This window comes from Eleutherodactylus coqui, chromosome 2, assembly GCF_035609145.1.
Source record: "Eleutherodactylus coqui strain aEleCoq1 chromosome 2, aEleCoq1.hap1, whole genome shotgun sequence".
NCBI lineage: Eukaryota > Metazoa > Chordata > Amphibia > Anura > Eleutherodactylidae > Eleutherodactylus > Eleutherodactylus coqui.
In genome coordinates, this window is record NC_089838.1 from 67,929,517 (window position 1) to 67,950,387 (window position 20,871).

The window sequence follows — 20,871 nt, forward strand, 5'->3', positions numbered from 1 at the left end:
GACCATTCTGACCATGTTATCCAGTAAGGTATTCACATCTTGGCCATGGTGGGCCTAGATGAAATACCTTTTTTTAAAGGAGTTGTATCATTATCACAACTCCTTCCATAGTAAACCTAGCCTGGTGGTTAGCTGATCATCATAGTTGTGACTTCAGAAGGGAACAATAGTATTATATGTGGGCCAATCAAATTTAAAGGGGTTGTTCAGGACTTTACTGTTGAGGACTTATTCTCAAGATGGATCACCCATCATTGATCATTCTAGTGTCAATATGGACAGAGCAGGAAGAAGACAGCTCTATTCATGTTACAGCAGCCTGAGTTAAAATTGTAGCCACAGCTCCCATTGAATTCAATAGGAGTTGTGCCTGTATTGCCAACCTGAACCACAGCTGTCTGCTTCCAGTGCTGTCCGCACTAACAGTGACCCCTGCCAATAATGAAGAACTGGAAGCCCCTTTAAAGAGAACTATAGATGAGCGAGTAAACTCGCTAAAGGCAATTGCTCGAGCGAGCATTGCCTTTAGCGAGTATCTCCCCCGCTCGAGACAGAAGGTTCGGGTGCCGGCAGCGGGCAGGGAGCTGTGGGGGAGAGCGGGGCGAAACGGAGGGGAGATCTCTCTCTCCCTCTCTCCCCCCCTTCCTCCTGCTGACAGCCGCTACTCACCGCTCCCCCGCGCGGGCACCCGAACCTTCTGTCTCGAGCGGGGGAGATACTCGCTAAAAGCAATGCTCGCTCGAACAATTGCCTTTAGCGAGTATACTCGCTCATCTCTAAAGAGAACACACATTGAATATGCTGACCAATCTCTCAGTATCATGTTATAGAGCAGGAGGAGCTGAGCAGATTGAATCTGTTCTGATAAAACTATATATCAATCTGCTCAGCTTCTCCTGCCCTATAATACTCTGCCTATAGATTGCACTGCATTTTTAAAGGGACAGGTTCCTTTTAAAGCTGCCTTGGTGTTTTGTGATCGAGGGATCAAATGGCCACAGATAGCAGTGTCGGTCTGAGGTGACTAGGACACCCTATTAATTTAATTCTGGGGGCCCTCTGTACACCTTCATGCAAATATTACCTGATCTAAGTTTGCAAATCTCTGGCCTCCGCATTGTACATACATGTCAATGAAAAATAGCTACATATGTGGCTCTATCTCCAGCAAAATAAATAGTGAATGTGATGATTATGAATTGGACTCCTGCTCACCTGAATGGATCCCAGAGATGAAATGTATGGAGTGAAATTTCACTTAATGATCACATAAAAGATCATTGTGTCCCACATCCTGCATGAGAATGTAGCGGTGGTGTGCATGCATGACCACTAGAGATGAGTGAGCACGCTTGGATAAGGCAGTTTCTCGAGCGAGTGTCGCTGTTCTCGAATAACTGCATTCTTGTCCGAGCAAGCTCGGGGGGCAGCGGGGGGGAGCGAGGGGAGAGAGAGATCTCGGGTGAGAGTGCAGTTACTCGAGAAAAGCGATGCTCGCTCGAGTAACTGCCTTATCCGAGCGTGCTCACTCATCTCTAATGACCTCAGTTCCGTTCACTCCTAGGGGATGGAAGGAGATTGATGCACTAGGCAATATTTCTTTGTTGCACAGAAGGTTGTGGAATAAAATACATGTTACAATATATCCTTTTAAGGATGGCGTTAAAGTCAAGGTCAATATGGTAGTGGAAGCCCACATATATTCCTATGCAATGATGTGTTATGTACCTTCAGATGGAACTCCCTATTTAAGAGACGCCCTACAGCAGAGTAATCTCTCCCACTGGCAGTTTTATTTAGAGACAATCATTTTATTGAAAGCCGTTTTCACTCCTCAAGCTCTTTATTTCTCACTCATCAGTCATCTTTGTACATGGAATTTTAATGGTAAACATTTGATTACATCTTAATTCTGCGAAATAAAACAAAGTTATTTCTGCAGCAAACATACCAAATTCCATTACCAAGTCACTCCATTTAGTAGTACAACACTTGTACTTAATGGCATCCAAATAGAAAACAATCACCACAATCTTGACAATCTTGTACTATTGATGAAAACGCTTTACAGGAAGATGAGATGCAGAAAATGAAATGCATTTGAAGAAATGTTTTAAATGTCAAGTGAAATGAGGAAAAAAAATTGTGTCAGCCGAATGATTTGTGCAAACATGCTTCAGAAGAGATGTTAAGGGTCTGATTTACAAAGCCTAATGTAACCCCTTTCATTTGTCGAGCGCCTGTGACAGTATATCAAATTTAGATATTTCAGCTGTAACAAAGCCTCAGCAAAATGCTAATTTGTGTAACTGTAGGCTGCATCTTGTTAATGTGGTTTTTGGTAACGGCTCCAGTGTAATACATATGCAGTATTTAAGGAAATGAAAGCTTTGTCTGAATTATTTACTGCATCGTAGAGTAATATTTTTATGCCTGGCTTATCGACTTTTGTCTTCATACCAGAAATTATCCTCCCATTAAGAAGTAAAAGTGCTATAGTGGACTACCGTTGAGTGTATCACTTATAGAGTTAAAAGCGCCAGCTTATTCCTCAGCGCTTTCAAGTAGTTTACTTATTACCCCCCCCCCCCCGCCCCCCCCACCACCACCACCAAGCTGGGTACTCATTTTACCGACCTCGGAAGGATGGAAGGCTGCGTCGACCTTGAGCCGTCTGCCTGAATCATGGAGGGATTGAACTCGCAACCTTCAGGTTGTGAGTGAAAGCTTAGTACTCTGTGTCACACGAGGCTCTTTAATGTTTCATAGATTCCCTCTGACAGATACTGTAGGTCTTGGAGTTGTAGATGTGGAGACGTTTAATTAACGGTGTTATTTAAAGAGAAGTCGCTTAGGGGCCTTTTGGACTATATAATTTATCATTTAATGCCATCGTTAGCTCGTTCGCTCTCATGCAGCCTATTTATACAGGCAGATACATTGTTGGCCCGTTCAAACAAGAAATCGTTCAAAAACGTTTAGTCTTTCGTATTAGCTGTATGAGTGAATGAGAAAGATTAAATGAGCGCTGTTTAAACTGAATAAGTGAGCGAACCAACGATGATTTTTGTGCTGCATATTGACTTTTGTCTTCATTCCAGAAATGATGCTACTTTTAATAAATAAGTGTTACAGTGAATTAGAAGTGAGTGTATTGCTTATACAGTTTCATATTTCCCCCTAGGGGAAAATGGGTCTTTTCTGATACTGTAGGTCTTAAAGTTGGAGCTGTTGAGATGTTTAAAAGTGTCATTTGAAGAGTGAGGCTTAGGGCCGTCTTAGATGAGAAGATTTATCATTTGAATGAGTGAATGACATCAGAATAGCTCATTCGTTCTCAAGCAAACTGTTTACACAGACAGATACATCGTTGGCTCATTCAAACAAGAAATCGTTCAGTCGTTCCCATTCACTGTATAAGTGAATGAGAATACCTGTACAAGCGCTGTCTAAACTGAACAATAAGTGAACGAGCCAACGGTGATTTTTCTATATGCATAAAATGAACCACAAGTGAAAAGCCAACGTTTATTGTTTGTCTTTTAGTCATTCTCTCCCATTTAGAATGAATGATTATTCACTTTTGCTCGTTTGAAAGAAGTTTTGAATTATAATCCTTTTGTCTAAAAGCACTCTTGCAGTACATGAATGTAGCTTAGCTCTGTGGGAGGGGGCTGTGTTTGTCCTCATCGATGAGGTAAGTTATGGTGGATGTCCCCAAGGATGTGCAGTAAGTGTCTAACATGTGAATGATGTTACACATGTAAATGCCATGTGCACTGCACGTGTCCTGTGTATGAATGATGAGTGTTTGGCATGTGGCAAGTGTGTGAGTGTTGCTTGGGGTTTACACACAGTTCTTGCACAGGGGCGTCTTCTCTCATATTTTGCCATTATACACAGTATCATTGTCAAATCAAGATGTTGGTTTTCATCCACGGATATTGTCTTTTACTATATCTGTCTTATAAATTCATGTTTGGTCAAACAACTAAGATTGGACCTAAGACATGGATTATGCTGTGGGACTAGTGCAAATTTGTGTCCAAATCTGCGGCACGAACTCGCTGCCGTATCTGGACTTTACAATATAGCTTGTCGCTGATCTCGTCTACACAGACACTTTAGCTATAAATTGGAAGAGGGGAATTACAATTACAGTCAAACTTGGAATAACAGGATTGGCCATCTTGTTAATATACAAATTCTGCTGTATATCCATGTAAATCTATAGGCATTTCCAGTCTAAGGTAGGCTGCCTTCACATCTGCGTTGGAACCTTTGGTCGGAGGTTCTGTTGCAGATCTGGCACAAAATACCAGAAGAAATAGAACACCATGCAGCACTTTTTCTTCCGGTAAAATGCCTGGCAGCTGAGCGGAAACCAAATGGACCCTATTATAGTCAATGGGTTCTGTTCAACACTGTTTAGTTCCATCATAAGACAGGACCGTTTGGCCAGTGAATCCCCCTTTCCTGCTCCACGAACAGAGCAGGAAAACGAAATCCCCACCTCAGATGTGAAAACAGCTTTATATTATGCAAGTCTTTACATATTTGCTGTAATGAAGTGTGGTTCCAAAGCAAAACACCCTATTTCTCATATCTTCCCTCTTTACAAATGGATAGAAATGACATTTGTGAGAGCGTTGCAGTAAAATAAAACATATGTATGACAATGTGGCCTGGCAAATATGTTGCAAGGTTTTTATAAGTTCCCCTCTAACATGTCTGGGTGATTGATGAGCTGAAGGGTGTTCATATATGTTCGTAAATTCAGTAATCAATAACAACTATGGCTGCTTGACAGTAAAGCAACTGAGTATAACTGAATTTAGAAAACGCTTTACAACAAGGCCATCTGTTACTTGAGATCCTTGAAAAGGTAGAAGATCCATCGGTTTTACTTCAAGGTCAGATTTTAGTGAGTTTCTTAGGATATCTGATTTTGTTCAATAAGTTGCACATGGAAGTTTCTTCTTTTCTTCTGTATACTTATTCTGGCACTTAAAGACAGAAGAAATCTAAAGATCCACGGTCAGTGCAGTTTGTGTCCTTGTTACATTTCACAACTATTGTACAAGAAGAGAAAAGCAAGACGCATTTATGATGTCTACAATGATATAAGGTTATGGTTTCACTGCTTTCTTTTTGTACCATGATTCAGTGAGGACGATTATCCCAGTCTTCTGGCTTTCTTATACCTCGTATACATATACACATGAAAAGGCACATGAATGTGACTTTGTGCCTGACCTCCTGGTATATAAAGTTTATCAATGCCCCCGAGTCATTCAGAAATTCACTTTTGTTTTCTATCAGCCTTGATTGCTGGTATAGCACTAATTTTAGTAAAATAAAATACACCTTGGCTTTACATTTTTCAATTGACTCCATAAACCAAGCCACATATTTTGTTTGCTGAGGTGCAAATACGTTACAGTTGTTGGACTATAGTGAAAAAACAAAGATTTTGCTTTTCTGCAGGGTCTGAATTATTAACCTTTGGGCAGGGCTAACAATAATATCAAATAATTTTTCCTTTACAACTTCTGTTTCCTCACTTTTTCTAAATTTCTGATTGCTTGTAAATAACTGCAAAATCAGCAAAAGGAAACTTCAGCCATTACAGCTGCTATTGGGGTTGTCATACGTTTTTAACTCCAGAGTTCAGGAAGGACAAATCTACCTGTTAAAACATTGATACTTTTGCTTTTTATGTTTCAATATGTTGCTAGACATATTTGCCTTTTAAGACCCTAGTAAAAATAGTTTAAAATTCCATTTGAAGACATAAGCCTTGCAAAATAGAGCCATCAGAAATGGGGTAAAAAGATATCTTGACAGAAGACAACAAACTCCTAAATAAGAAAGCCATGCTCGAATTCAAGTGGCTCTGGCAGCAAGCAGATCTCGGCAGGCCTGAATGCTGATACACATGTCAATCCATCATTCCCTAATGGCTTGTATATAAATAAACGCAATACATATGGAATTCAAAAAGTGACAGCCTCGTGTCTAAGACAGAAGTGTGCGCTAAGCAATTGTCACTCCCAGTCCCTTCCCCTTGCCAGGCCATGCAAAGTTCATTACTCTGCGAAGGTGGGGGACATATGCCGCCCTTGAAATGGAACACATATGCCGATACAAGAATATTGGGAAGAAATTATAAAAGTATTTCCTAACATTGAAAATTGTAGTTCCAACATCGGGCACCACAGTGAATTCTGTATTTGTCCCAAATCTAAATAGTAATGCATCATTTCAGTGTCCGCTTTTGAAATAATAAGTGAACAGCCGGTGCTAATGATTCTTGTATTTCAGACCTGGCAAATATTCTATAAGCGAATAAGCCTTATTAAAACCTAATATTTCCCATTCATCAACAGAAGCTGTGAAATAATAAACTGCAGAACCATTCGAAGAATCAACGTTTTGTGATATTCGGGAAATAAATTCCATTGGGCTTTTGATTCTCTCCGTTCTGAATCGCTGGCACGTTGCAGCTAGCCTGGTAAAAGGCAGTTTGTCCTCTGCTGTCACAGAGGCTTGATAATAACAGAGGACTTGAATGAATTCAATCAAAATGCTGCTGTCTCCCCAGAGATGACATGGTTGCACGTTACGTACAGCGTTTTCCATCCTTGTTATTTCACTCATGAATGGCAAAATGTGCCTGTAATCTTTAGTGGAAAGCATGTCCTGCAGTCCTCTTGCTTGCTGCCTCTTCGCATGCTTGTTCCGATGTGCCATTAATTGCTTAGATCACTTGAATCTGCCATGTCTTATTAATAACACTAATGGTTTGAGGAGTTTAACTTGCTGCACTTTAGGGAATGGACATCCGATGACAGATATTTAACGGTTTAGATTCAGTACATTGTAGGTGCGACATATTCAAGTAGTACGGGAATGACTACAGAGGTCTATATATACTCATCTTCCTTTTATTAAAGGGAAAAGCTATGTAAATCATCTTTTATAACATTTTATATAGAGATGGAATACACCTATTCTCCAAATTTGAAGATTTTCAACACAATGATGGCAAAAGCAATGATTACAGTAGTAATTTGTTTAGATTCTACAATACTGAACTTCAAAAGTGTGGAACCAGCCATATAGAATGAAAACAATTTGGCAGACTGTGATCCATTTTGCATACAAGCTGCGGGGGAAGCAGGGAAACGTGTTAGGCTATGTCATCAAAATGACGGCTATCTTGGATTCAACTCAAATTTTTCTAATGGGAAGATAGGTGTGTGATATATCAAACTGGCAGAGAATTTCACCAAGAAAGCAATGGTGTGCTTCAATAACGGTGATATATCAAACAGAACTTGTTGAGATCATGCTCCATCATGTGTTACAACATCTGCAATATATAAGGATGCAATTTATGCACAGACAAAATTTGCAGTATGGAAGTATGGCTGACCTCACATTCTTGAGCGCTATTTTGTGGGCTGAATGAGGCCAAAACAGTGGTTTATGATGCTTCATCACTAAAACATATTTGGTGGTCTAGAGTTTGATTTATCAGTTACTGAACCTGTTTTTCGGACTTTGGAAAAAAGTTTGGCAGCTGCACTTTGGGTAATGAAAGGTTGGGTTGCTGTGATGGCATGTGTGACACAAAAAATCACTATGTTAACATGCGAATGAATAAAGTTATGTTAAAACTAAGCATGGTAAAATTCTCATATGTCATATACCTACCTTCCTATTGGGAAAATTAGAATTGAATCCGAGATGTTGGTATTCAAAATGTCCATCATTTTGGTGGCATGGCCTAGCAGATTTCCAACCTCACCCCCCCCCCCTCTAATGTGCATGCAAAATTAGAAAACGGTCTGCCAAACTGTCTTCATTCCATAGGGATGTTTCCACACTTTTCAGACACCATATATAATACATCAGGTAACAGGGAGAAGGACTGTCTACTCAATATAACTTGCTTAAATAGAATATATCATGTTATTCCTTATTTACGAATTAAAAGGAATATAAAGACATATATTAAAAGGTATTTCTAGACACTCCTGGTTACTCCAGAAACTTAAAGATAAAATGACTTACCTTCATAGTGAAATGGTCATAATGCAGATCCCCGCTGTTCTTCAGAATCCAAATATAGATCACCATGAGGTTTTAAGATTACCCAAGTTCGATTCAGTAAAAACTCAAAGTGTTCTGACCATAACGAAGGTCCAATACTCTATAAATCTAGCATAAATGTAGTCAAGCTATGGAATCTTCAAAAGAGGTGATAATTGTACAACCTCAATTCCAAGAAAGTTGGGACGCTGTCTAAAATGTAAATAAATGTAAAAAAATAAAAGACTGCAATGATTTGGAAATCTCATAGAACCACATATTATTCACAATAGAACACATATAGGGGGAAGGGAGACCTTTTTACATTTCATTTTTAAAAATTGTGCCGGGGCCTTTTTTATGATTGTGTAGCATACCATCATCTTTTAACAACAGTCTGTAAACATCAGGCAAGTGAAGAGACCAATTGTTGGAGTTTTGGGAGTGGAATGTTGTACCATTCTTGTCTGATGTAGGATTCCAGCTGCTCAACAGTCCTGGTCCGTCTATACTGGATTTTTTGTTTCATAATGCGAATCAATGTGGTTTATCACTGCCTTTCTGAAATATGCAAAAACATCCCTGAAAGAAAAGTTGTCTGGATGGGAATATATGTTGCTCTAAAAACCTCTATATACTGCACAGCATTGATAGTGTGCTTTTTTAAGACGTGTAAGCTGCCTATACCATAGGCACCAATCCATCAGAGATGCAGGTTATTGAACTGTACACTGATAACAAGCTGGATGACCCCTCTCCTCTTCAGTCCGCAGGACACAGTGTCCATAGTTTAAAAAAATAATTTCAAATTTTGATTAATCTGACAGGGAACAGTTTTCCACTTTGCCTCAGTCCATTTTAAATGAGCTTTGGTGTTTCTGGATTGTGTAGATATATGGCTTATTCTTTGTATGATACAGTTTTAACTTGCATTTGTGGATTGCATGATGAATAGAGATGAGCGAGCACCAAAATGCTCGGGTGCTCGTTACTCGGGACGAACTTTTCGCAATGCTTGAGGGTTCAAAAGTCAATGGGCGACCCGAGCATTTTTGTATATCGCCGATGCTCGCTAAGGTTTTCGTTTGTGAAAATCTGGGCAATTCAAGAAAGTGATGGGAACGACACAGAAACGGATAGGGCAGGCGAGGGGCTACATGTTGGGCTGCATCTCAAGTTCCCAGGTCCCACTATTAAGCCACAATAGCGGCAAGAGTGCCCCCCCCCCCCGCACTGTCAGCGTAAAGATCGTTCTCCTCTGCCATAGCTGTAACAGCTGTGGCAGAGAAGAACGATGTTTGCCCATTGAATTCAATGGAGCCAGCAATACAGCAGGTTCCACTGAAAGCAATGGGCTGCCGGCGATCGCAGGATGAATTGTCGTGAAGGGCTTAAATATATAAGCCCTTCCCTGCAATTCATCCAGAAATGTGTTACAATAAAAATATATACCGGCGTATAAGGCGACGGGGCGTATAAGACGACCCCCCAACTGTCACCTTATACGCCGGTAATACAGTGGAGCAAAGAATAAAAATCATTACTCACTTCTCCTGGCGGTGCTGCTGCAGGCTGTCGCTCCCTCCTGATCCACGGCAGAGCATTGCTTTCTGGACGCAGGGCTTGAAATCCCCGCCTCCAGAAACACACGTGCCTTCAGCCAATCACAGCCATTCAATGACATCATTGTCATTGGCTGTGATTGGCTGAAGGCACGTGTGTTTCTGGAGGCGGGGATTTAAAGCCCTTCGTAGAGAAAGCAATGCTCTGCTGTGGACCAGGAGGGAGCGACAGCCTGCAGCAGCACCGCAGAACGCCAGAAGAAGTGAGTAATGATTTTTATTCTTTGCTCCGCTATATTACCGGCGTATAAGGTGACAGTTGGGGGGTCGTCTTATACGCCCCGTCGCCTTATACGCCGGTATATATTTTTATTGTAACACATTTCTGGATGAATTGCAGGGAAGGGCTTATATATTTAAGCCCTTCCCGACAATTCATCCTGCGATCGCCGGCAGCCCATTGCTTTCAATGGAGGCGGCTGTATTGCTGGCTCCATTGAATTCAATGGGCAAACATCGTTCTTCTCTGCCACAGCTGTTACAGCTGTGGCAGAGAAGAATGATTTGTCTTCTATATGTTCTCAATGGGGTCGGCGCTGCTGCCGCCGGCCCCATTGAGCGCATATAGAGAAGAGAACAGAAATCGCAGATCCCACATAGGTGCGATCTGCGATTTCTATGGCCTTAAGAAGGACCGTTGGGGTTCTTGAAGCCTAAAATCACTCCTAACGGTCTCCCTATAGCAGCTCCGGCATCAACAACACTTTCCCTGAACTATGTCAGAATGCATCTGTGGCGAGCCGCGGGAGGGGCAGATTTTAATACTCGGGTGACACCTGATCTCGCCAGCCACTCACTGCAGGGGGGTGGTATAGGGCTTGAACGTCGCAGGGGGAAGTTGTAATGCCTTCCCTGTCTTTCAATTGGCCAGAAAAGCGCGCAAATTTCTCAGGGAAGAAAGTGAAAGTAACCCGAACATCGCGTGGTACTCGTCACGAGTAACGAGCATCTCGAACACCCTAATACTCGAACGAGTATCAAGCTCGGACGAGTATGCTCGCTCATCTCTAATGATGAACTGTGTTCACTGACAGTGATTTCTGGAAGTGTTCTTGAGCCCATGCAGTGATTTCCATTACAACAATGTTTATGATTTTTACCCCTGAGGGCCCGTATATATCTTGTAGATATCTCGAACATCCAATATTGACCATCCACCTTGTCTCATGTGTACATGAATTTCTCTAGATTCTCAATCTTTTGATATCATGTACTGTAGATGGTGGGATATTCAAAGTCTTACCAGACAATCAACTATTGATGACCTGTCCTGAAGATAGATCATCAATAGTAAATGCCTGGAATACCCCTTTTAATTTGATGGATATATTTTTTTTATCTTGAATATCTAACAGTGCCAACTAGAGTATTACCCATATAATAGTGGCTTCTGTAGCTTAACTAATGGATTTGTGCATTCAGTCGCACTAAAGGGAAACCAAAGTTTTTGTTATTAAACCAATTTCCTCCAGCTGTAACAGTTCATTTGTAAATACTTTTCTCGACATGACCCTATTGAAATCACTCTTTTTTCCACTTAGTATAACCACCATGCACTGCTCAGTAATAGTCATCTAGCCAGTTCTGGTGTGGTGAATAGTCATGTTGTCCTGACTGTGATCATGCCATGCTGCCTTGATTAGCATCCCACTCAGCAGAGCAAGCGTTGATGTACTCATAGTAGTGACGTGTTTCAGATCTCGTTGGTCCTTAATCGCAGTATAAGAAATTAACCTGAGATTTTAACGAACACTAATAAAGAAGTCTTTCTAGTACATTTCAAATGCTGGATTCTCTTCCTCTTTGGCTATAGTGCCCTTATATTTTTGCCATTCTGAATATCTGACGTTTCTATAATTCTACATAAGCTGATCCTTTCTGAACTTGTTAACCTACAGCACCTGCTGATGTGTTATCAGTAAAGAGTCTAGAAAGTTGCACTGCGTCAGCAAAGCATTCGTGTTACTAGTTAAGAAAGGGTGACGAGCCGTGGTTCGCATACAAAAGGGCCAACCTTCCAGTGGCCCAATCAGTGAGGCTTCCTTTGAGCCAAGGAATCACTGTATTTTATAAAACCCCAAAGGGCATCTGTCCACCATCTATAAAGCTGTTGACCTATTAACGAAGCATGCTTTTCTGAATTTGTGTGGCAGTGAAGTGGTTAATAGATCAAGTAATAAATGTAACATTAATGGTTGCAAGAAATAGATAAAAGTACAGTATGTTTCATTTTGATCCAAGTAGAACAAAATTGTACCTATAATGGCAGATGTTAGATTATGTTACACATATAGAAAGCATTTTAGATGTAAATGATTTCTCAAAGAGCTCTTCTATTCAGGCTTTATGACAACTGAAGAGTGTGGGAGGGCGAGGTTCGTGAAAATAAATGTGTGAGGAGGAGTTGCATTAAATGCATGTTCAGAAATAACTTTCAGATCTTCTCCCACGTTCGTCTAATATTCTTCTCTTACTTTTCTACACTTTTGTATGATTTCTCATTTTTTAATCCCTGTCAACTGTAGGTACAAAAGGAAAGTCTGGTCTTAAGAACGAAGGTGGCCCTAATACTGAGCACATGTGCTATCTTATACAGAGCTCGACCATGTAGTGCGCATTATGTTAAATTAAATTGATAAAATATAAGAAAATTTATATACACTCCTCCATAGTGGCAGAGCCGAGCCTGTCAACCCATCAGTACTGAGTGGGTGTCGTATCATTAGGTTAGGCTTCAGTAAACCTATATAGCCCTGCTAGGGCGCTCACAGGGGCGAGTTTTACTTGGTGAGTTCTGTCCAATAGCAATATGGATGGAAGTTGTGGGTCTGCATGTCCAATTTTTGAGCAATTCCTCGTAAGGAATCAACCATTACTTCCTATGGGATCTTAAAAAAAATTGCATCACACTCACATGACATGTGATTTGCATGTGAATGCACTGGGATTTTTACTGTTGAAAACTACTGAAAACACTTGTGATTTTTTTCACACGCATTAGTAATGAAAGTATATAGATGCAATGCAGTTTTTAAGCAAAAGGGCATTGAGTTTGCATCTAGAATCGCAATTTTGCAATGGCAATATTAATCCAAGTTTCTCAGACTGATATCGCGCTCACCTGTATAACTGCACCCTTAACTAGATTAAATGGCATTGGGGGTCTTAGAGGCAAGAGAAACTGAGATTGCTCAGCTTGAAAAAGAGATTCCTTAAAGGTGATCTCATTTAGGCCTTTTTCACGTAAGCGGTTTTATGCGGCTAATTTAGTCGCGAAAAATAATCGCGACCTTCTGAAGCATTGGATTCTAATGCATTCCTACAGATGTTCAATTTTTAGCAGTGTAAAAACATTGCAGCCATGGTAATAGGACATCGGTGGCCGAGTATGCCAGCTGATGTTTAGACGTGGCCGGAAAAGTTAAGTTTTGCCCTATCTTTCAGCCGCGATTGGCTGGCGGCTCCCATGGGCTTCTATGGGAGCTGCCGGCAAAGAGAGAGGGAGTTTAGCAGTGGCTACAGCTGCTAAACCATGTCAGCTAGCTGTATTAAAGTAATAGTAGCCATGCTAAGCATTTATGCTGGCCGATGAAATTCCAGGCTGTGGCATATATATGACGCACCCCGCTGTGGATGCGAAAACGCAAATTTTAGCCTAGACTTGGTCGTGGCTGTCTCCCGTTCAGGCGTTTTCAAAGAGGCTGGCCAAAATATGCATCATCTGTGTGAGAGAGGCCTAACATGCATAAATATATGTGCGGGCAATACATGGGATGACTGTCGGGCACCCGACAGTCATCCTAGCTATTATCGCTGCTGTGTTTTCACACAACAGCAGTAATCTTTCAGTGAATGGAGGCAGAGCGCGCCGGAGATTACTTCCGACCGACCGCCTCCATTCAGAGTGAACAGGCAGTCGTTCATCTATGAATGACTGCGAATAAACTATCATTCGTTGTTCGGTCACTGGTTGTCTTTACACACAGTCCAGCGATGAACTGATATTGTTTTGTGTTAAGTAGTCCTTATTCTTTCCAACAACTGTATAAAGTTCCAGTAGACATACGTTACTTGTGCAGGTAAGGTAGTTTAGGCAAATATACAGAAAAGGGTTCTATATATTTGTGAGTGGATAAACTATGGGGTGTTCTACCCTAAGGCCCAAAGTCCACGGGCGGATTTGAATTGTGGAATCTGCGCAAACAATACACAGTTCAAGTAACATGAACGTCCGCATCTGAATTAAAGCATGCACATTTGTTTTCCGGATTCCGCATGCAGAAAACAAAACGCAGCATGCTCCATTTTAGTGCGGATTCCATGCGGACGACTTCCATTGAAGTTGCGGATTCCGCTACAAAGCAGGAGTTTGACAAAAAAAACTACTGTGCAGGCGTGCTGGCCAGCGTTTCTGCACACATCTGCAATAGAGAAAAAAGAAGACCCGGACAGGTACGCACAGTTCTCGGCCGCAGGCAGGGTCGGACTCCGCTGCGGGCTCCTGAATGAGGAATCCGACCTGCCTGTGGATATGAGGCCTAAGAGGTAGTAATGGCAGAGACAATGACAGCATATAAAAATGGGCTGAGGATAGGTGACCAATAGTTTTTGCCTGGCAAATCCCTTTAAGCCAACTAATATATGGTATAAAGTTAGATTAAACAGTCTAAAGAAACACCGGATTTATCATCCAGCATAGCCACTATGACAAATCTGGCAACTTTTAAGGCTGTCTAGTCCCACGTTTGCACTGTCTAATAATTAGGGCCCTTTTACACGACCTAATTATTGTTCAGCATAAATATGTGCCGCAAACAGAATGATGAACAAGAATTTCTTTGCTTCTCATTCATTGTTCAGTTTCTACATGCATAAAAACTGAATGATGGATCAGCCTGTGAAAACAGGCAGTCATTCACTTATGAATGACTGCCTGTTTATTGTGAATTCCGACGAGCGAGACGGAATGATCCCTGGCCCACCTCCATTCAATGAGCAATACTCGTACCTGCGTAAAAGCACAGGAACGATTTTCGCGGGGATGATCTGTCAGTCATCTGCACCCAACAGGCTGTAAAAGGGCCGTTAGACAGTCTTTGTAATTCTGACCCACTGTCTCTAATACCTTAATACTTTAGCGTAGGCTTTATTTCCCCTGCACATCAGCATCACCGACGGTGCAGTGAACTGCAACATGGCCCCATTCACCCGAAGGGGAGGAGGAGCTAAAGCAATGCTAATTTGTCACCGCTCTCTGGGGGGTCCCATGGGTCAGGCCTCCACTGGTCCTAGCAGAATGCCATCACATTACAAGATGTTTTAATGGTGTATATTTAAAATGCTTGTGACTAATGTCAAATGCACTTGGCATAATTGCCCTGTTACAGCTCAATTTTACAAGCAGAAGAGCTAAAATTCCACTTAAAAGAGAGATAAAACGTGTAATGTAGGATGTTTTCTGCAATTCTCATCTTTTCATTTCCCTCGCTCTGTAATCAACAATGAAACAGCTTGGTGGTGCGTATGATAGGAAACAGTTATTATTAAAAAGGTAACTGTTATCCAAGTCCTCATAACAGGTGTACACCTGCTAATTAATGACCCCAAACCACTTTAACTAGAAATTAGAGGAGAAGTTACAGAAATGAGAGCAGCAGATGAGTTAAATGTAATTTTAAGTACATAATAAGAACAGCAGCAGACGCTGCATTAATTTTCAGAGTGTTGCAATTTATTGCCAAGGGTTATTTTATAGTTTTAGTATGAATGTCACCATGCAGGGATGACAACTTTTAGGTATGACTTATCTATGGATATTGTATGTTCATTACTTAGTAATAGGTGAATCACATATGCATGGATAATAAGCAAAATTCACATCTACAACTCTGATTGGGGAAGGGGGGGCTGTTATATTACTTGGCACCCAGACCAGTTTTGGCCTACGCAACCAAGCCCTGTTTTTTTTAAATCTGACATGTTTCACTTCATGTCATAATAACTTTAGAATGCTATTACTTAATCAAGTTCTTCTGAGAGTGTTTTTTCATGACACATTTTACTTTGTATACATGGTCAATTGTAGTTGGTATATTTTGCAATTATTTAGTAATAAAAATCCAAATTTTGAGGAAAAATTGGAAAAATTAGTATTTTTTTAAATTTGACATCTTCTGCTTATAATACGTATGTTCATACTACACAAGATAGTTAATAAATTACATTTATCATATATCCACTTTATGTCGGCATCATTTTTTAACTTTTATTTTTTCAGGATGTAACAAGGCCTAGAAGTATAGCAGCAATTTATCAAATTTGGAGGAATATTCTCAAACTCAATTGTTTTTCAAGGTTAAGTTCAGTTTTGAAGTGGGTTTGATCAGTGGGGGGAAGGGGTCGGCTCTAGGGGGAATTCTCTGCAGAAAGTTTTTGGATGTATTGTCATGGAGTCCCTAGAAGATGCAGGGCCCATAGGCCGGTGCCTGCTCTTCCTATTTGGTGATCTGGTACTGAGTGATGGAGCTGAGTGATTCAGTACTGTCAAGTGTTTGTTACACAATGCAGACTACCCCCCCCCCCCCCCCCCAATGCTATATGATGTAAATTTACATCCTGGCGGGGTACTTAATGCACCAGGATGTAAACTCACGTCATGTGGATGGCGCAAATTTAGAACCTAGGCCCGCACCATCCTGCAGTGGGATCCGGCTGTGACAGATAGCCAACCTCCTGCTGCAACACTAAAGATCGATGAGAACATCGATCTCCACTGCTTCACCTCTACATGCCGCGATCTATGTAGATTGCAGTATTTAAAGAATTTACAGAGAGAGCGTGCTCCCTCTGTGATGTCATTGGACCTCCATGATGTAATCACAGAGGGCCGATAGCTTGCCATGGCAACAGGACACCAGATACTGGTGTCCCAGCTTGCCTATGATCGCTATTGTAAGTGATAAGGCATTGCAGTACAGAAGTCCGTAGCGATTATAGCTGGTATGGTTCAAATCCCCTAGAGGGACTTAAAAAATAAACTTAAATAATGTAAAAAAATACTAAAAAATTACAAATAACTTTTTGTGCACTTTCCTATATTTGTATAAAAATTTTTAAAAATCTCACATATTTGGTATCATTGTAACTGTAATGACTTGCACAATACATTCAACACACTAGTTATTCTTCATGGCAAAAGCTGTAAAAAAAAAAAAAAATAGGCAAAATGCTTATTTAGGCCTCGGTCACACGGGTGTTTTTTCCCGCGATTTGCGGATTGCATGACGGATGCGCATCCGCAAATCGCGTGACCGGGGCCGAAAAATCTGCTCCTAGCCGCGTTTCATTAGAAACGGGCTGGAGCAGTGCAGCGCTGTCCAGCGCATTGAATTCAATGGAGCCGGCAATACAGCCGGCTCCATTGAAAGCAATGGGCTGCGGGCGATCTCACGATGAATTTTCGGGAAGAGCTTAAAAATATAATGAATTCATGAATGGGTGAGTGAGATCTGCCTCTGATTGGTGAGGCTGTGACCAATCAGAGGCAGCTCATTCAGCAGGCGGGGATTTAAAATCCCCGGCTGCTGAATACTACTCACAGCAGTTCAGGAGAACTGCCGGCCAGACGCGGCTGAACTCCGTCTGCCGGGACAAGGTGAGTATTTTTTTTTTTTTACTTTTTACACATTTCTGGATGAATTTCAGGGAAGGGCTTATATTTTTAACCCCTTCCCGAAAATTCATCGTGCGATCGCCGGCAGCCCATTGCTTTCAATGGAGCCGGCTGTATTGCTGGCTCCATTGAATTCAATGGGCAAACATCATTCTTCTCTGCCACAGCTGTTACAGCTGTGGCAGAGGAGAATGATTTGTCTACTATATGTTCTCAATGGGGTCGGCGCTGCTGCCGCCGACCCCATTGAGCGCATATAGAGAAGAGAACAGGAATCGCAGATCGCAGATAGGTGCGATCTGCGATTTCTGTTCTATAATTTATCGGACAAGCGCATAAAAAGCGCTCATGTGTCCGATACCATTGCAAAGCAATGGTTTTATAAAATCGCACATTGCATGCGCAGATCGCACGGAAAATCGCCCGTGTGACTGAGGCCTTAGTAAGTTTTGCCTCCCAAAACTGCCATAGAAGTGATCAAAAAAAGCGGTATGTACCCTAAAACTGTACCAATAAAAATTACAGCTCGTCGTACAAAAAACAAGCCCTCACAGTGCTCTATGAATGGAATAATTAAAAAAGTTATGAGACTTTGGATGCAACAATATAGACAAGAAAAGATTTAAAAAAAAAGATTTTAATTGTGCAAAAGTGGAGAAAAAAAATAATTATAATCATTTTTGTATCATCATAATCATACCACAAGAATGCATCATTTGATTAATGCTGCATGGTTAATGTGGTAAAAAAAAATCTGACAGAATTTATGTATATTCTCTCTGCCTGCTCATCAAAAAAAAATTGCTAAACGTTTTACAATATATTATAGGTACCCAAACATGACACCATACGAAAAAAACAAGCCTTATTATGGTGGTGACAAATTAAAAAAGTTATGTCTTCTGAAAAGTGAAGATGAAAATCCCCTAAAAACGTTGCGGCCTTTGGGCCAAAATAGGCCTGATCCTTAAGGGATTCAAAACATTTTATTTATACGCCACAGACAGTTGGAATTTTTCATAATTCTTTTTTTTTTTTTAACAGTATGCTTATTTAACATTTCATGAGATATGAAAGTAAAGACAAAAATATAGAAATCATTAGCAAAAACCATATGTGCAAAAGACAGAAAAGGTCATTTAGTTTGACGTTTGATAAATTGGCTCGTAGATTCATTGTTACATTTTTGACATGTAAAGAGAAAAAAAATCATATTTTTTTAGCATCAATAATCTGGAGGTGCAAAACGGCTCTACTTAATCACATCAGTAAATATTGCTTACTTTTATATATCTTACAGAGGCATTAACCTGTTCAGTACCATCAAGCATCCAGAATGCTGCGCTGTTGTTTTCAGATACCCCATAATTTTTATTTTTAAGCACTAATCTTCTAAAAAATCATTGGACTGCTTCTGCATGTGCTTCCTTATGCCATTGCAGAAGTTAATACTGTATAGTCTGGCTTCTTCCCCCACTCCTCTGTGGTACAACATAATCTGAGAACAGTGGGGGGTGGGACAGGGCTGTGCTTTACATGCTGCTGTAATGCAAAAAGGGAGCAGCTTGTCAGATAAAATTTATTGAAGCAGCAGTCTGGCAGGGAGAGCAGCAATGTCAGTCCTGGCTGCTAATGTTCTAAGGGGGCCCAGTTGCAATTGCGTCCCCTGCAACCCCTATTGTTACACCACTGCCCAAAGCTTACTGATGCATGCGGGCAGCAAAAGCTGGTCTGTCTTGTTCGAAGAGCTACTGTAGCACAAAATGCTGAAAAAAGTCCATGTCTCACCGGGTCATAGCTGATTTATCAGCACAAGTGGGGCATATCGTTTGAATGTTATGGCTAATCATTTGTAAGCAGAATGCAATCCTACGCTCTCGCTCATCACCTGAAGGTTGCAAGTTCAATCCCCGCTTGGTTCAGGTAGCCGGCTCAAGGTTGACTCAGCCTTCCATCCTCCTGTGGTCGGCAAAATGAGTACCCAGCTTGCAGGGGGTAATAAACAAATTACCTGAAAGTGCTGCAGAATAAGTTATACAAATAACAAGTCTCTTCCCCTTCCTTCCCGCTATATTTGCTGGTTGAATCTGCACAGTAGTTTTGGAGAAACTGGCATTTTATCAATAGCAGCACATTGACAGAGGAATACTTTAAAGTAGTCCTGGATATTCATGAGCTGCAAGCTAGTTACACCCACCCACCAGGCACTGATTGGCAGTTGTCTGCCTATTACTGTGTATAGAGAGAGAGAGCTACCAATCATTGGCCAGAAGGCTGGATGGCTGGCCTACAGCTCATGTATATACAGGGTTTCTCCTGTCTGGCTGCTACTAATACAATGCAAGTTACATACATACAGCAGACATATCACTGTAATCACTGTGACTAGCCATGATATGAAAAGAAACTGCTCCCTCTAGTGTCAAAATAAAATACTCCTGTTTGCGTTAAATCTGCGATGTGTAACTCCGTATGTTCCCCTGAAATTCTTCAAACGGAGAATATTCTGTAATAAATGAAATATATTTTTTTACAGGTTTATTCCAGAAGAAGCAGCTGGGGCAGCAGAAGCCACGTGTCGTCTTGCTGGTGACATAAGGTTTGTTAATATGGGGTTTTGTTTGTCTTTAAACTGTTTGAACAGTTTGGTCTTTTTTCAGCCTCGCATACTATGTTACTATGTGCAGTCTAATACCAAAACCTACTTGTTACTAACTGGAAAATGTTATAATGCAGACTATCTGTTGTTGATTAATCAATAAAGGTTGTCCAATTAGGACGAACCCTACCAATTAATCCACACTGTGTAGGAAATGACTTTTTTTTACCAAAGGCTGTGAAACTATGACCGATATTGACTCAGTGTAACCCATAATAGTCTCTTGATGATGCTGAAGACAAATTGCTTTCAACCTGAATAGCTTTATATATTTTTTAAGAGATCAGGATAAATTATCCACCTACTTGTATGTAGTAATATAGAAGGATATATGTTCATCCAGTGCGAATTTAAAGCATACCTAACTTTTCAGGTGACTTTTCAGAATAAGCTGCTGCGTGTACATGAGAAATAGCAATATTCTGGCCATTACATCACTTGTATTCAGAATTTTTCACCAGTTTTCCCCTCTACATGCCTGTTCTCGAATTCTTAGTTGTCCTTGAGCCGGTGGAGTATTGTTTTTTTCTTTTTTCAAAAGGTTCCAGTTGAAAGCTTGTTGCTTAGCATTACTCAAGAGAGTAAATTAATATTTGTAGCACAACTCCTGGGTCACATTTACTGTAGAGGTGAGTTAGCTTTGACTGTTTCTTCAGGCGCTCCCCTGTGGGAGGAAACGTTTAGGACTTACAAGGCTGGACCTGATCAAGTTGAGGGTTTCCTATGACAATTGAATAATGTATGGTGACTGATTTTAGGTAAAAGTCAATGAATCGTATCCCTCAGGCTGCAGTGGGACTTATCAGTGGTTGCTTCTGTAT

General features: G+C 40.9%; 1 protein-coding gene across 2 annotated transcripts in view; it reads left to right on the plus strand.

Annotated features, from left to right (window-relative positions):
- Window positions 1–20,871, plus strand: part of ATP10B (ATPase phospholipid transporting 10B (putative)) — a 361,387-nt gene that overhangs the window by 60,859 nt on the left and 279,657 nt on the right. For both annotated transcript variants that reach the window (XM_066591077.1, XM_066591078.1), the window contains exon 2: window positions 19,928–19,990. The gene's annotated coding sequence lies outside the window, so the exon portion shown is untranslated. The remainder of the gene's footprint in view (window positions 1–19,927; window positions 19,991–20,871) is intronic.